The sequence below is a fragment of the Myotis brandtii genome, unplaced genomic scaffold, assembly GCF_000412655.1.
Source record: "Myotis brandtii unplaced genomic scaffold, ASM41265v1 scaffold181, whole genome shotgun sequence".
Classification (NCBI taxonomy): Eukaryota; Metazoa; Chordata; class Mammalia; order Chiroptera; family Vespertilionidae; genus Myotis; species Myotis brandtii.
The window spans coordinates 112,755-121,274 of NW_005356712.1; the positions used below are offsets into that span (position 1 = coordinate 112,755).

Sequence of the window (8,520 nt, forward strand, 5' to 3'; positions counted from 1 at the left end):
ATATATATATATATTGATTTTTTTTACAGAGAGAAAGGGAGAAAGATAGTTAGAAACATCGATGAGAGAGAAACATTGATCAGCTGCCTCCTGCACACCCCCTACTGGGGATGTGCCTGAAACCAAGGTACATGCCCTTGACCGGAATTGAAACCTGGGACCTTCAGTCCACAGGTCAATGCTCTATCCACTGAGCCAAACCGGTTAAGGCGGTGTTTTGCTTTCTAAGGAGGAGGGCCCAAGGGGAATTGGGCCCCCGCTGGGATTTGGGATTTGGGCCATTTTCCTCCTCTGCTCAGTGCTAGTGGGTCTGTCTTCCCACCGACGTGCTGTGGTCTCATGAGGGAACAGACACTGCTGAGCGACAGGCCGGAGTGCAGAAAGGAATTGAGGCACCGTCACTGCAGGGCGTCCGATAAAATAAGCTGAATTTAGAGCCTGTGTAGGTAGACAGCAGCAGGGAGGCATTTGCAGGGAGCATGTAAATCTCATGCAAATGTTATGCAAATACACCTGTGGTCTTTCTAGCTCAGACACTTGAGCATGTGCTGTGGGAGAATTCATAGTGGAGCTGGCGAGTTCTCATGGTGTTTGCAGTGATGCTGTAAAGAACTGAGGAGGCATATGGATGAACCTTCGGAATTGGCACGGGATGGGAGGGGACATCATCCCCCCCGGGTGCTGAGTGGCAGCCAGACCCTGAGAACCGCGTCTCCCGGCTCAGCCACAGCAGCTCCGGGCTCTGCACCAGGGCAGGTGTGACAGGTCAGCTGCCTTTCTGCTCCAGCAAGTCCCCCTAGTGGTAGACACCGAGGACACAGCACTGACTCCTTGGTCCTTGTAAGACTCGTCCTCGGGACAGTGACCCTCGTTCTAGAGGACAGCATCAGCTGTGGTGCTGATTTAACACACAGGTGCAGGTTCGTGAGCCCTCCCCCAGAGTGGCCGTGAATTGAGGGGGTGGGGCTGGGGTTCTGCGCTTTAAGGAGCCACCCAGTGTATCTGGTCCCCGTCGTGGGGTGATGCTTGGGAGGGGAGGGGCAAGGATCCGTGTTCCACACGCCCCAGAGAGGAACAAAGGCGTTTGTGATGAGACCTCAGTAATACTGAGCACTCACTATGTACCAAGCACCTGTACTGTACTTACGTGATTGTGTTATTGCGTTTAACCATGGTCCTGGGAGGTAAGCATCAGTGTCTCTCGTTCATCCGGTAAGGAAAGGGAGGCATAGAGGCCAAGGTCGCCCAGCAGGGGGCAGCGCTGGCCTCCGCCCTGAGCCTGGTGGCCCACGCAGGCCTCAGCACGCGAGGGTTTCCTGTGAACTGGCTTTCTCCCTTTTTGGTTACGTGGCCGCCTTGGAGGTCGGGTGCGTGGGGCGGGCTTGAGGCAGGAGCAGTGCCTGCAGGGAAGCCAGTCAGCTCTGCTGATCTCCCAGGTGGTCGCAGGGCTGGGCTTTCGAGGTGGGGGGACTGGAGTGAACAGGAGGTGCCCAGGACTGGGAGTGAGCGGGAGGAAAGGCGGGGGGCGGGGTGGAGAGTGGGAGGGGCGCTGCCGCCATCCACCAGGGGGAGGCGTGGGGTATGGGCAGCAGGTCCAGGTTCTGTGATCTCTGGGGCAGATAGAATGGGTTTCTTTGAAGACAGGGGACATTACCGAACTCTTCCGTCTGCGGGTTCTGCTTATGAGCAGTGCAGGGGTGGCTGGCCCGGAGCCGGCTTGCTGCCGAGACCTGCCTGTGTCCGTGGGGCGGAGGGTGGGAGAGAAAGCCAAGCAGAGCGGTGGGGGCTCCCCGCCCCGGGGGTGGGGGTGGGAGGTGAGCAGTCACTGCAGAAGGCCCGGGAGCCTTTGGCCCTTGTCCTCGTTCCACATGCCCCAGTTTTTCAAGGACTTCCGCCCAAGGTCACTCTAGGGCAGCGGTTCTCAACCTGTGGGTCGCAATCCCTTTGGGGGTCGAACAACCCTTTCACAGGGGTCGCCTAAGACCATCGGAGAACACATATATAATTACATATTGTTTTTGTGATTAATCACTATGCTTTAATTATGTTCAATTTTTAACAATGAAAATACATCCTGCATATCAGATATTTACATGACGATTCATAACAGTAGCAAAATGACAGTTATGAAGTAGCAACGAAAATAATTTTATGGTTGGGGGTCACCACAACATGAGGAACTGTATTAAAGCGTCGCGGCATTAGGAAGGTTGAGAACCACTGCTCTAGGGAGTAGGATCAGATGGTAGCGTGAGGTACTGTGGTCAGACTTAAGGAAGCACTGTTTGCTAGCAAGGTAAGCAGGGGAGGAGGAGAACGGTCTTTGTTGGAGAGCTCAAGAACAGGAGGAATGGGAGGGAGTGACCGCTGCCCCCCGCCCCCCACCAGGAGCTGCAGGCGGCCGGTGGTGTTGGGGGGTCTCAGTGGGCCTTTGTGGGGAGCGTTGACTACAGGAGTCTCTTTCAAGCACGTTTTGCTTCAGTCACACCCTGTCTCTGGTGATGCTCAGTGTAGTTCAGGCCTCCATGCTGTTGTTCATCCTAGAACCTCTGTTTGTTTCTTTCCGGAACCATTCTCTCTGCTCCTGTCATGCCCTTCGGCTCCTAACTCTAACACATTTTCCTGAATCTGGCTTAAGTCTCAGTGCCATATTCTTTTAAAAAATATATTTTTATTCATTTCAGAGAGGAAGGGAGAGGGAGAGAGAGATAGGAACATCAATGATGAGAGAATCACTGCTTGGCTGCCTCCTGCACGCCTCCCACTGGGGACTGAGCCCGCAGCCCGGGCATGTGTCCTGACCGGAATCAAACCGTGACCTCCTGGTTCAGAGGTCGACGCCCAGCTGAGGCACAGCGGCGGGCGAGTGCCGTGTCCATAAGGAAGCCTTTCCTGTCCCTCAAGCCGGGCCAGGATTCCCTCGCTCGCTCCCATCGCCAGTGGTTGCTGACACTGAAATGCGAGGAGCAGGCACCTGGCTCTTCCGACGGAACGTCAGCGCAGGGTCCTCTCCCTCCCCACGTGGACGCGGGCGCCCTGCTCTGTGCCAGGCGCTCAGCAGACCCTCCCTGTGTGGACGTGAGCGCCCAGCTCTGTGCCAGGTGCTGAGCAGACCCTCCCTGTGTGGACGTGAGCGCCCAGCTCTGTGCCAGGTGCTGAGCAAACCCTCCCCGCGTGGACGTGAGCGCCCAGCTCTGTGCCAGGTGCTGAGCAGACCCTCCCCGCGTGGACGTGAGCGCCCAGCTCTGTGCCAGGTGCTCAGCAGACGTTTGTGGAAGGAAGATCCAGATGTGAGGTCACATTTCCTGGGCCAGGCCATAGCCTCCCTGTTTTCAGGTTTCTCATAAGCGAAGGTGCGAGTTGGGTGTATTAACTCTAAACTCCGGAAGGGAATCCTCGTCCACCAGCCCCTTCATTACCAGTCTTCCTTCCCTTTCTGTAGCAAATCTGAGGTCAGTTTCAGCTTTAAAATCCCAAGCTTTTGGCCCCAAAGTGGCCAGAGGTGACCTCTGAAAATGGTTCGCTATTCGCTAGACCCAGAAAACCCCACAAAATCATGCAAATCAAGGGGCTCAGGTCTTCGTGTTCACTTTAAGAACACTCGTGAAACTGCCCAGGCCATCAAGCGCATGCAGATTCGAAAAGCCGCCAAGTGTCGGAAGGAGGTCCCTTTAAAGCAGCAGGGGCGCCCTTCCGTCGTTAGTGGTGGAGTCGTAGGTGTGCCCAGGCCCAACAGTGGGCTCGACAGGGGTCGGTGGCCCAGAAAGAGCACTGAATGTTGGCTTCACGAGCTTAACCATCAGAGAGCGATGCTGATCTTCGGGTTCCGGTGTAGACTCTGGTGCTTGAGCACATCCAGGTGAACTAAGCCCCGAGATGCGGCCTGGAACCAGCCGGGCCGGGGGCGGGTGAACCCCCCGAGCGCTCCCTGCCCCTGAGACGCTCCTCACCGAGAAGGACCCGGTGGCCCCTCAGCCGGAGCAGGAGGCTGCACAGAAGGGAAAGATCTCCCAGAAGAAACTGAAGAAACAAAAGCCTGCGGCCCGGGAGTAAATGAGCAGAACATAAATCTAATAAAAGTGAAATAAAAACAAATCCCAAGAGTTTGAAATAATGCAATAGATTATCAGTAGTGGTGGCAGGACCAGATTAGAGTGTGTGTGAAAGACACGGGACTGCAGGTTCTGAGAGACACAGGAACTTTTGTGATCCTCACGCGAGGATGTATTTATTGATTTTGAGAGAGAGGAAGAAAGAGGGAGAGGGAGAGAGAGAGAGAGAGAGAGAGCGAGCGAGAGCTGATCGGTTGCCTCCCATACACGCCCCAGCTGTGGATCACACTGAAACCCAGGCATGTGCCCGGACTGGGACTGGAGCCTGGGCTGTTGGCGTGGGGATGCTCCAGCCGGCTGAGCCAGCCGCCAGGGCTGGACTTGGTGTTATTTGCTCAGCGGGACGTCCGAAGCCGTAGGATAATGGGCTGCCTGTTAAAAGAGTCTCCGACTGGAGCGAGTCTAGCAGTGATTTTGCTGAGTTGGAACTAGAGCTCCGAAGCTTCTGTGTGGTGCAGGGTCGCGGCGGGGAGGGGGGGGCTTGGGGGGAAACCGTAGAGGCGTAGCCATGGGAGAGGGTGGTCCGAAGTGAGGAATTCACGTTTAGAAGCAACATAGAGGACAGAGGGAAGGCTGGAGGCAGCAGGTCGGTTCCTTCTTTTCTCTATTCCCCAGCTCCCCAGCCACCCCAGCTAACAACCATTTTGAATACGTGGCTCTGAGAAACTCGCTAATCAGATAGGCCCATGCTTCACCTCCGGGCCTGCGCCTTACCCGTCTGTGGGACTTCGTGTGAATCGGTCAGTCAAAAATTCAATTTTAGCCCTAACTGGTTTGGCTCAGTGGACAGAGCGTTAGCCTGCGGACTGAAGGGTCCCGGGTTCAATTCCGGTCAAGGGCATGTACCTTGGTTGCGGGCACATCCCCAATAGGGGGTGTGCAGGAGGCAGCTGATCGATGTTTCTCTGTCATCGATGTTTCTAACTCTCTATCCTTCTCCCTTCCTCTCTGTAAAAAATCAATAAATATATAAAAAAATTCAATTTTATCAACTGAAAAATAAGACTAATAGTAATATCCATTAATGCTTCCTAGGTTGGTTGAGACAGTTAAATAAGGTAATACAGAATGAATGCTTGGTGCTGGGCCAGGAATTATGGAACATCCCCAAACGATTTGCTCTTTTGTTAATATTAACAGGCTGGGATTAGATTTTGGAGATGTCCTGGTGCTGGGGGTGGTTAACGCCATGGGGATGAAGGCGTTCACCAGGGAGAGTCAAACAGCAGACCTGAGCGCACAGCCCCTGGGCCACCTGGGAGGGGCGGATGTGTTAAATGCTCAATCAGTGCAGAGGTGTTGATTCGGAGAACTTTCCGGAGAAGGTGGGGTTTGAGACGGGCCTGAAAGGATGAACAGGACTCCGCCCAGTAGGTGGGGAAGGAGGGGAAGCGAGGAGTGAGCGGTGGTGTGGAGTTGGGAGGCAGCAGGCTGAGAACCACAGTAAGAAAACCACAGGAGATCAGTCGGACTAAAGTACTGGGACTCTCAGCGGCATAAGGAGAGAGAAAGTGTCTAAATATAGGTAAGTGTCAGATTCTTTCAGCTGAGCGCTTCAGCTCCATTCCCAGGAGTTTAGACGTGAATGTGGATGCCGGTCGGGCCGGGAGGTACTATGGGGCTTACATTCAGACAGATTTAAGGACAACATTGTGAGTGGGTGTGGAAGAGAAGGAGATGGAGGAGGCCACTTAGAAGGCTGCTGGAGGCGGCCAGCGGGAGGCATGGACCTGCCTTGCTGCCCTGGGGCGGGGGTGTGGGGGGGAGACAGCAGGGGCTGGGAGCTTCCCCGAAGGAAGTACCACTGACGGCTCAGTGACTCCGCGTTCATGGGGGGAGATGGAAGAGGTGGGTTTGCAGCCTGCGAGACCAGGAAATGATCATGCTGTTGAGAAAGGGGAGAGGGTGGGGATGGCTTTCAGTGGGAGGTACTCCGGGACATTGGGGACTCTGTGGAGGAAATGTCCTGGCCGCAGATTGTGCCCTGGAGCTGGGAGCTGCGGAGCCGAGGCGGCGGGCGGCGGTGGTGGCCTTGCTGGGGGGCAGAGTTGGAGGCACGGAAGCCGGAGCGAGGGCGCTGGAAGGCGTGTCATCGTCATCGGAGAAGGACTGCATTTCCTCTCGGTAGCGGGAGAGGAGCCAGCGGCCCAGACAGGACAATGGAGGAGGCGTGTGTCTCCCGGGGGAGGAGAGACTTTCAAGAACATCGGTGATTAGGTCTTACAAGCATGAGATTAAAGTGACTGTGACGTGTTGAAAGCATTGTAGGCACCTTGGGCGCTGAGGCCGGGATAGGGAGGAAGTCACGGACATGGGGCTCCAGGCTGGTCATCCCTGTGGCTTGGAGGCTCGATGAGTTTCCTCTGAGTAAGAATGTGCTGCCCAGCCCTTGCCTGGAGGCCTCCTCCTCAGCAGCGCAGGACAGAATCCCGTGGAAGACGTGCCTCGTCGAGGGCAGGGCAGGAGCCAGGCTGTGGGGCGATGTGTCTGGGGTGGGCGTGCTCGCTGGGATCAGGGGCGGAGTTCCTGGCTGGTCCTCCAGCACAGTGATCCGAGGGGACAGTTGAAAACAGTGAACTTGGCTGCGGTTGCAAGTGGCCCAGAGCAAGGAGCGCCCCGGAAGTGAGCACTGGGTCCGCCCGGGAGCTCGGGCCCCGGGTGCGGGAGCTCTGCGTTCCCCTGCGGAGAAGGAGCGGCTGTTCGGTCGGTTTGTGGTAGTGAAGCCGGTCGGTCGGGGGATGGGCGAGACCCGAAGAGCCTCGTTTTCTAAGTCACAGTCAGTGTTGGTAGAGCAAGTGAGTTCCTAAATGTGAGCTCTGCTTCGAGGTGGAGCTAAACACGCCTGTGTCTTCAGCATCCGGGCCACATCTGCCTCTCCTCCCTGGCCTCCCTCCCGCCCTCCACACGTTCTCTCCAGAAGTTAGCCCGCGGCCCTCCCTCCCCTCCGGGGCCCTCCTGCCCGGCCTGCTGGTTTGGGCTTTGGGCTTCCTTTCCATTCTCTCCTCTGAGGATCCGGGTGGAGGTCTCTGCGGAAAGGGGCCTGGTTTTCATTGCAATTGGGTCTGATGGGGCATCTGAAGTCGCAGCTGGGTCTCCGTGCAAATGACAGGCCCCTCCCTGCACTCGCCTTGCTTAGAGGGCCTTCCCCTGGGCTCCGGCTGTGCCCAGCACCGACCCTGCCCTCCGCTGCCCAGTGGGCAGGGGACCCTGGCTCCCCTCTCCCCCTGTGCCGCTTCGACCTCCAGTCTCACATTGTCCGTCCCGATTCCACTGTCTCTCCTCCCTCACCTTTTCCTTTTTCCGTCTCCTCCATCCTCAGAGCAAAGAAAACACCGATTAGAGCTTAACTGCATTGGATTTCATTTCCTCTCCGCGTCATCTCTTTCCTTCTATCCCATTGAGAAACAGGCTAGTGGCCCCTGGTAAGTGTTGACACTGCTCGTAAGGGTTGCTGTCCGGAGTGTGGTCCTGTGGCCGCGCCAGGTGCCTAATGCGAGGAGCCTAATGGGAGGCGCGAAATGCGGATGTGAGAGCTGCGTCGTGTTCCTCTTTCCCGGGCTGGGAAGCGCGCCAATGGGGCTTTCAAGGAGATGGTGTGGCGGGTGAGTGACAAGTCCGAAGATCCAGTTTGCTTCTAAACTGTCTGTGATTGAGGACACTTAGCTTCTCTTTGCCACACATTGGTCTTAATTTTTAAAATAGGGATTAAAGCCCTAGCTGGTCTGGCTCAGTGGATAGAGCGTCAGCCTGCCGACTGAAGGGTCCCTGGTTCAAGTCCGGTCAAGGGCACATGCCTGGGGTTGTGGGCTCAATCCCCAGTAGGGGGCGCACAGGAGGCAGCCAATCAATGATTTTGTCTCATCGTTGATGTTTGTATCTCTCTTTCCTGTCCCTTCCTCTCTGAAATCAATAAAAATATATTTTTAAAAATAAAATAAAACAGGGATTATGGCATTTCTCACTACTACCTCGGTGGAATGATTTAAGATCCCAGTGAAATAATATGTATGTGAATGCTTTGAAAAGTAGGATTATTTATATAGATAAATATCTCCCAATCAAAATGTAAAAACTGGGTTGGCAGCATGTGTCAATGAGCTGATAGTATTACATGACCTAATGATCCTTCAGCCCTTAAAATCTGTTTTTTCTAGACAGTCCTTGGCATACAGTAGGGGCTCTAGCAACATGTAGGTGGGCGGACAGGTGATAGGTGGAGGGATGGTGGGTGGATATCTAAGCGTCCATTTGGCCCTTCCTACTCCTGTTTCCATTTCACGTTGACACCACCGCCCTCTGCTGGCCAGCCGCAGTATTGCGGTGCAGTGAGTGTAGCTGGGCCCTTTTCTCGCTCTCTCCCAGCCCCAGGCTTTGGTACCTGTCTTGTCACTCAGTCACTCACTGCTGG

At 55.4% G+C, this 8,520-nt stretch overlaps 1 protein-coding gene across 1 annotated transcript in view; it reads left to right on the plus strand.

The window, feature by feature from the left end:
- The window catches only part of GRAMD1B (GRAM domain containing 1B), an 81,523-nt gene that overhangs the window by 9,539 nt on the left and 63,464 nt on the right, over positions 1-8,520 (plus strand). The gene's annotated exons all lie outside the window — the stretch shown is intronic.